Source organism: Ostrea edulis, chromosome 7 (assembly GCF_947568905.1).
Source record: "Ostrea edulis chromosome 7, xbOstEdul1.1, whole genome shotgun sequence".
Classification (NCBI taxonomy): domain Eukaryota; kingdom Metazoa; phylum Mollusca; class Bivalvia; order Ostreida; family Ostreidae; genus Ostrea; species Ostrea edulis.
The window spans coordinates 79218818-79227897 of NC_079170.1; the positions used below are offsets into that span (position 1 = coordinate 79218818).

Consider the following 9080-nt stretch of genomic DNA (forward strand, 5'->3'; position numbering starts at 1 on the left):
CTAGTGCTATTTCAAGAGTTGAAAGAGTGATTGAAAAAACTCCACAAAGATCAGTCCGAAAATTGACAAAATATTATAAAAAATGTCTAAATGATAGTTTACACGCTTTGCTATCGGTATAACGTATATACCTTGTCATGTTTATACAAAAACTAGTTATTTAACGACGGTAGGAGTACATGTCCTTTTCTGAATATTGTAACAGATATATCATGCAATATACTGCGTTAAATATTTACGGGAACTTTTTAAATACTTTTGGTTATTTGATATCTATTTATCCTATAATGGATTTGAATTGTTTTATGAATACATGTACATTAACGTTTATTTTCATTCTCTGGTCCGTCAGAGACATTTTCATAACAACGTGCATTCACAGCTCCAATCAAAGAAAGATAACTTTCTTTATGTACAGGACTTTCTCTATCATTTTTTTTTCTAATTTCAACGAAGGAGTGACAATGTATTGTCATTTTGCTTTTTAATACTGTATTTGTGACGTCAGAGTTCGTATGTTTGAATATTCTATAATCGAAGTAATAAGGTAGATAATGAATGGTGACGATAACGAACTATAATCAATACAAAACAGAGAGTTGGGAAAACACGGACCCCTGGATATACTATATTTAGTGATATATTTAGTGATATTTGGTTTTGTCTCGGATCATTGAAATAATGATTTCTTGTACTTGTGTAATATACATGTACTTAGGGTGGTATGTTGACCATATATGATCTGCAATACGCGTTACCGTACTGTCCGTTTGACTAATAGTTTTAGGATACTCGCAAATGACTTATGGGAACATAAAAAAACGAAAAGCATTAAAATAACCAAAAAAGAAAAAAAAAAGAAATAAAAAATCAAATAACAACAAAGCAACAGCAACAAACACAGGAAAAACAACACGATTTATTAAAGAAGACAAACTTGAGTGATAGGAATTTGTCATATTGTAGAAAATCAAGAATCATTTCATTCCGAGAAATACCACGGGATATACTGTTGTAACACTCATTTTCTCGTAATAGAAATATTGCTGAATATCAAACCGATTGTTTCGCAGATTGGTGTGAGTACGCAGGCAATAAATGTACCAAACAACTTCTGGTAACAGCCCAGATAGACACTGAAAACCCGCAGGCAAGGTGTGGTGCACCAGACCTGTTCAAACGTGATGAAAGCAAACTCGCAACCCCAATAGAGAGCGATAAACATGCCACAGAGCGTCGTCATCAATCTGTAGCAACAATTCTTGCTGCAGTTGAAACAACAACTACTGCATCGCCAGACACAGTCTCAGCTGTGAGCGTCATCGGGTTCTGCCAACACGTCCTCAAACGACACCTGAAGAACAACAGAAAAATCAAATTACTGACGAAAAGCTGAAGATAAGGAACAGTGATGAATCTCATAACTCCTATAAAGAATAAAAAATTAAGAATGGGGCAATGACGGATCCCTGGAAACGCCAGAGGTGGAATGTCCTTGGAGGGGTTTAAACGTGTTCTCTTGACCGGGTACACCCTTTGTGGGCCCTTACATTAGTACGTGTATCTAGAAAAGGGCTTACTATTGATACGAAACACATGTAAGATTATATCGGTCGATCGAAACGACCTGAATTTAATATATTAATTTACTGGTCTGGTGACTGCGAGCAAGTGATTTAATTTTGAAAGAAAGACGGGATGAAATAAGCCCGGGTTCGACGTATATGTACATGTATACTTCCGGTCTCTATACATGGTATTCAAACCGTATTTCAATATGAAGAAATATCAGTTTCTACTTTTTCATCAGAAGAATTATTTCGAGAGGTGTGTCGAACGAACTGCTTTTCCTTTAGAATCACCATATAAAATGTACGGTACCTCAATCGCTAGAATCATCGCGTTATATTAACATTCACTGCACCCTTTTCTCTTAGATCTATGTTTCTTTTGAAATTTACATTATTTTCATCATACACAATAAATGCATATTTGTTGCAAACTACTTCGATCCGCCTTTTCAGTACCATCTGTTGGCGCAATCATTACCAAATATGGAGAATTGTTAAGGTCAGAGGTTGCATTGGCTGTTCCGTTTAAAGTGACAAAATGGTACACGATATGATGTTTCAATACTAAATCTAGTTTATATTTTTAAAAATACATAAAAATATCGATATATTCAATGTAAAACTTATACGGTACCAATTTTGATGCACCAGATGCGCATTTCGACAAATAATGTCTCTTCAGTGGTGCTCAACCGAAATGTTTGAAATCCAAAATAACTACTAAATATAGCCAAAAACAGCGTGCCAAAAAAGTAAAAAATAAAATACCAATTAGTGCAGAAAAATACACGGGTTATGATTTTTTTCTGCAATGCTAATTACCTTCATCACTCTATAAAACAACAAAGAAAACATTTTAATGTTTGAATGAACAGTATCTTATGGGTTTAAGCAGCGGGCGATATAAATATGAGCCGTACTACACCTATTTTCTCAAAATAAATTGCAACTTTCACGTTGATTATGCGAAAATAAAATTATCTTTTTATCTTCAAGGATTTATATTTATTTATTTTTTCCATTCTATTTCTAAATATTTATACCTCAAAATTTGACATTCTAATAACGTCAAGGGTTTGACGTAATCGGAAGCAATAGATACATGTATTGATTTATAGTACAAAAATGTTACCGACGACCATCGGAAATTTCGAAAAAATACTTAGAACACTTGTTTTTGTAATTATGTTTATCAATAATATGGCAATGCAGATTACAAAACGTCAATTATAATATGCTTATAAGTAGACAAACTCAACAATTTTTGTATTGACAAATTAATGTATCTGTTTGCTTGAGAAATACTCTGTACACGAAATGATTTAAAATAAATACACTAACTTATAGATGTACATTTACTTTAATAGTTTTCATGCGATCACGTAGCTTACATGCTTAAAACGATGGATTAAAAACACATTTTAAGATGTTCTTGTCTCTAGTGTATATGCATTCAAATATTACATAACAGACCCTTACAATCCTGGAAAGTTTTGAATAAAGGCACTTATGGTAAAGAGTATTTAAGATTAATCAAAGTACTGAAAGTATTGAAAAGCGCTTAGCGGGCTTCAAAAATTATGTCTGTAATGTCAATGAGGAGAAACAATAGGAAGGGAGTTCATGCACATTTTTTGTTTATTTTCACACACCAAAATGATACATTTTCTGTAAGGAAATAAATACAGATAAGGATGAGAAATAATGTCCTGAAACTGTTAAATATGTTGAAATATAAACTGTATATCATGTTGGTAAACACAGTTTTAGTGATTATAATAATTTTAGCCCAACCTGTCCCGTGAACCAAACCCCACCCGTGGGATTATGAAATTTAGAATTTTGTAAAGGGCTACCTGTTCCTTTGAAATATCTACATGTATTTAGTCTTAATTTTGGTATCAATATCATTAGAGAAGATGCTACATTTTTATTGAAATGTTTTACACATAAACACTATCTACCAAGTTTGGTCCCAGCCTGCAGTCAGAACCTCTATCTCGAAGACCATGAAATTTACAAAACTCTATACATGATATGCTTGTTTGTAGGCCCCCTTCATAGCCAAAATTTAATCCTTAATAAATGTTGAAGAAATTAATGATTTCATTATCATATTCATAATGTCTTATTTTCTTTTGATTTAAAACAATATCTTGTGTTTATGGTGTAAAGAGGTCATCTAAGTCACCATGGAACAATATTGATATTTACACACCATAGATATATTAAAGAGTGGAAATTCACATGCAAAATATCTTTCTTGTTTAAAAGAACTGGTCTGAAAACCTTTCGAGAAACACGCGTTTTGCCCATAACTATCGTGTCGACGTCATACCTCCGTATATATATAATATACACCGTAGATAGGGATATACCAACAACATATAAAAGCATATACAGTGAAATCTCTCTAAACCGACCCGCTCTCCGACGGAAAAAACGTCCGGTTTGCAGGGATGGCCGGTTAACCGAGAATTTGCATTTAGAAACATTTTATCTCAATATTCACATAGGCACTGTCTTTCTTCTGGTGATCTATGATCAATTATCGGCGGAGATCAAATTAGTCCGCATGTACCTACAGGTAATTATACATGTGTAATTAACAAGAAATATTCTCACTGAAATCGTCTAACTTTAATCTGGAAATCTATAACAGGATTCTGATACATAGAGAAAACACAGAGGCATATTGGAAGTCCTGTTACCTATATTTCTTTTTTCATTTACATGCATTGCTTATACATGTATCATTAACAAATTTCTTTTGACGTTTTTAAACGTTTAGTAGTAAATATGAAATTTTAATTTGAATATTTCTTAAGAAATTTAAGTCTATGGAAACCAAGAACATTAAGTTATATTTTAATAATTCTTATTAACAGTCATGGGTTTGGTTTTTTTCAACTACCGCTTATATCAATACGATAGAATGGTGCAACAATATGGCGTTTGCTACTGTATTCATTCAATATGTTCCTAACTGTTTCTTACATTTTGTACGGAATTTGGAAAGGTCACTTGGTTTAGCCAAGTGTCACTTAACACCCTTGAAAGCACAGGTAAGCAATAGAAATTAAATAGGCCACTCGTAGTTTTCACACCTCCGGTCAATGATTTTTTCTAGTCTTCACAAAGTGGCCGGTATGATAAGGCTAAATTACACATGTTTGTTAACAAATGTACTCTAAAATGTGGTTGATGTCCGGTTTTCAGGGGTGGCCGATTTTGCAAGACTTTCTTTGTAAGGAAATGTAAAGATTTCTGCCGGGACTTTAAAAATCGGCCGATATTCAGGGAGAACCGGTTTTCTGAGGGGCCGGTTTGGAGAAGTTTCACTGTACTATAAATTTAAAAAAAAATCTACTTAAGATTTGAGCAGAAAATTAATTTTTTTTCTTCAGTTTCTATTGTTTACAGTGCTTAACTAAAGCATTTCTAATGTTCCACCGAAATTGGAATATCAGTCTTTATGTTACATGTGAGATACAGTACTCACAATTCTTTGTTATGTAAACAAGGCTTGTGCCATGTTTTTGTTTACATATAGATCGCTTGATAGAAAATAACAGGTTTAAAACAAAATGAGATGTACCAAACACTAGAAACTATTTAATTGTGTTCCGAATTAACTCGTAAATTGAAATAAAATCTGCTTTAAACGAAACTTACTTGTACAAGGTGAAGATAACGAACAGTGATCAATCTCATAACTCCTATAAGCAATACAAAATAGAGAGTTGGGCAAACACGGACCCCTGGACACACCAGAGGTGGGATCAGGTGCCTAGGAGGAGTAAGCATCCCCTGTTGACCGGTCACACCCGCCGTGATACCTCTATCCTGATCAGGTAAACGGAGTTATCCGCTGTCAAAATCAGTGTGCCAAGAACGGCTTAACAATATATATCAAGCCAATGTAAACAAACACATGGTACGAGCCTTGTTTACATAATAAAAACTTGTGAGCGCTGTATCTCCCAATTGCCTCAACAACTGACATTCAATTTTTTGCTGACCATTAGAAAAACCTTAGTTAAACATTATAAAGATAAAAATGTAAAAATATAATTTGAATATGTTCAGCTCTAATCGTGTCCCTAATTCCTTAAGTCTATATACATGTAGTACACAAAAACACAGCTATTATTCATTTCTTATATCTATATTCATTTACTAAAACACCGTTTGTTTACATTGCTTCTCCTAGCCTCTGTCACAGTAGTTATTGTGACGTATGTCAACACAGACATGACGTCACATTTCGTCTCACCCTGCCTTTTATGAACATTGCAAGGTGCAGTGTATTTTGGAGGTAGGAGACCGCAAGATTGGAATGATAATCCACGTAAGTTTACAATCTTAATCCAAAGGTGTGACTTGCGAGATCTTTGTAACAGATGTTCTATTTTTTTCAAACCATTACGCTCTCTCGGTCGCGTGCTTTAAAGGGACTGGTTCACAATTTTTGAAAAAATTGTTTTTATTTTTGATGTTTAATATTAAAAGTATAACATTTTATGTTGACAACCAAAATTTTAACCTTCTGAATGCAAGAATAAAAGCTATATTTTAGCCTTAAATATGTGTTATGTAAACAAAGACTCGAGTCTTTTTATGTATACAAACAAATAAGTGACATATCAATGTTGCAATATAAAGCATCTTAATTTTGCATAGTCGCACATTTTAACTTTTAGATGAAACATTTTATCCGAAGAATGCTTGAAATGTGAAAATTATAATCAACTTAGATCGATATCCATTTCTTTTAAAAATTTCGTAAACAATAACATACCGCAATCTTTGTTTACAAAACAAATAATGAACTCTATAAAATGAGCTTCCGTGATAATGTACAACCTTAATTTTTATGTGAAATCTTTTAAACATATTACACAGTAGATTTTGATTATTAAAAGTGAAAATTAAAATTTTGGAGAAAATCGTGAATCAGTCCCTTTAAATGTCTACAAATTCATGTCTTACGAAATTATACAGTGTATACTACATTCCCAAAATAGCATGTACCTATTAACATGTTCAATACTAAATAAACATTATGAAAAGTGGTTCATTCCTAGATAATAAAATCCAGAGACCCTCTCTTTATATATATATATATATATATATATATATATATATATATACAATCTTGAGTTAGTAAATATAACTTTCAACATAAAAATCGTTGTCTCACACGATATATATAAGGTATGGAAGCCCATAAATGTGTATAATCAATAAAAAGAAAGCACATGGATTACGTTTGAGTATGCAATGCAAACATGGGGGAAACCCTGATAAATAATGGCTCGACTATTGAGAATGTCATTAAAAACAATAAACTAATTTATGAATAATTTAGATTAATGAATTGTATTGATATACAATTGTAAAATAGATAAAAATATATTGTCATATGTAATATTGAACACCTTTTCAATTTTCAGCTTACTTATAAGGATATCACATAAGACAGAGTCCCAAGAATAATAAAGGCATATATTGTTTACTAGCTTTAAATGGTGCCTTGCATGGTTTCTATTGCTGGTGTTATAATAATTTACAAATATCAATTAGTTACTAGAAGTACAACTTGAGCATTGACGAAGTTGCGCCGAATCTTGAGTGAACTGTAAGACTAAGAGACGCTCACTCAATCTGTGTTCACAGTGACACTATCAATACTTTTCCCCGCCCATAAATGTCTGTTCTGTAATGAAGAAACTCAAGTACAAGGAAAAAACTCAAACTTGTTCAGTGTGTGACAAAAACAGTAGAAGCCATTTAAAAAACTCCGCATACAATAAAAGTGACTATAACACAATGAATTAGTTGGTTGATTGTATATTGTTAAACGTACTGCTCGAGAATTTTTCACTCATATGGAAATGTCACCATTGCCAATGAAGGGCTGCAAAATGTAGGCCTATGCTCGGCGCTTAACGCCATTGAGCAGGGAGGGATCTTTATCATGCCACACTTGCTGTGAAACGAGACCTCGGTTTTTGCGATCTCATCCAAAGGACCGCCCCGTTTAGTCACCTATTACGATAAGCAAAAGGTAATGAGGATCTATTCTAACCTGGTTTCCCACAGGACAATGATTTTCTTGCCCCATTATTCCCCTCTTACGAAAAGCAAAAGGTACCGAGGACCTATCACTTCTAAACCAGATACCCACGGGACAACTATTCAGTAAAGTTCAGTATATTGATTTGTTTGCTAAAGGGGGAATGTTTTATCCAACCTGTAGAAAAACGTACACCAAGTCCGATGATCTAAACAAGTCAGAACCTAAAATTGATATAAATCTTGAGCAACAAGGAAAGGTATTTGACTTTATCCGAATATATGGAGATACATATCGTGTAGAATTACTTTGTGGTTTAAAGTATTACAAAGCTCAGAGAGAGATACTTGTCATTTATCCCGATTCATATACTAGTAACAGCGATTACAAATCCTGAAACCTAAATAAAAAACACAAAGAAAATTTGGTAGCAAAATTGAATTTCGGAAAACTCCAAAGGCGAACTTATATAATCTGCATGCGTTGCTATTGAATTGAGTCTGCATTTGCGTTAACCCTTTCAAGTCAAAGAATCTACTATGATAATCAAAAGGCAGATTTCTGACTGCCACAAAATTGCCATGCAATAACTTACCATCATCTCTGAATACATGTGTATATAATATCTCATTGCATATCTCTCTCAAGTCGTATCAGACATGCCATCTTATTTTCAATGGCAAAATGTTTCCCAAATCGTACTCTCAGGACATAAGTGTCTCAGTTATGGATGGCAAATGGATATTACCTAAGCACCTGACGTTTAAAATGACTGTGCACCATCTAACGAGAAGTACTCAGTTAATTACACTATCAAACAGGTTATGTCATTGTAGATTGACTGATTGTATCTTGCTTAACGTCCCTCTCGAGAATTTTTCACTCATATGGAGACCGGTGAAGGGCTTCAAATTTAGGCCTTTACCCGGCGCTTACGGCCATTGAGCAGTGAGGGTTCTTTAGCGTGCCACACCTACTGCGACACGGGACATCCGTTTTTAAGGTCATCTCCGAGGACTCGTGACATTCACACCTGATGCCGAGCGTTTGGCATGGAACTGTCACTACCTGCTGTAACAACTTAGGTTTGTCGCGGCCGGTTGTAGAAGTTACTCACAGACTCAAGAGTTTGAAATACTATTTGCAATGCGATTATAAATTCTGGATTAATATTGCATGCAAGAATATCCCTTACTAATAACTCAGTAATTAATATACCTCACCTTAATGTCAAACAACTTGATATATAAACAAGGAGTTAAGTTCTTTAATGCAAAATACATTTTTGCAAATGTCCATATTGTGTTTGCAAGATTCTGGAAGTTTTTCCATTTTTAAACAATACTTTAATTACAAATTTCATGAGTTTGCCCCAAAACTTGAAAAGGTCCCCTTGCATTAATGTCAAACAATTTTTTTTCACAATTCAA

The 9080-nt window shown here is 33.7% G+C and overlaps 1 long non-coding RNA gene across 1 annotated transcript in view; it reads right to left on the reverse strand.

The window, feature by feature from the left end:
- Positions 1-903: 903 nt before the first annotated feature.
- The window catches only part of LOC130048557 (uncharacterized), a 15692-nt gene continuing 7515 nt past the window's right edge, over positions 904-9080 (reverse strand). Inside the window, exon 2 of the long non-coding RNA XR_008797336.1 lies at positions 904-1354. This is a non-coding gene — a long non-coding RNA (uncharacterized LOC130048557). The remainder of the gene's footprint in view (positions 1355-9080) is intronic.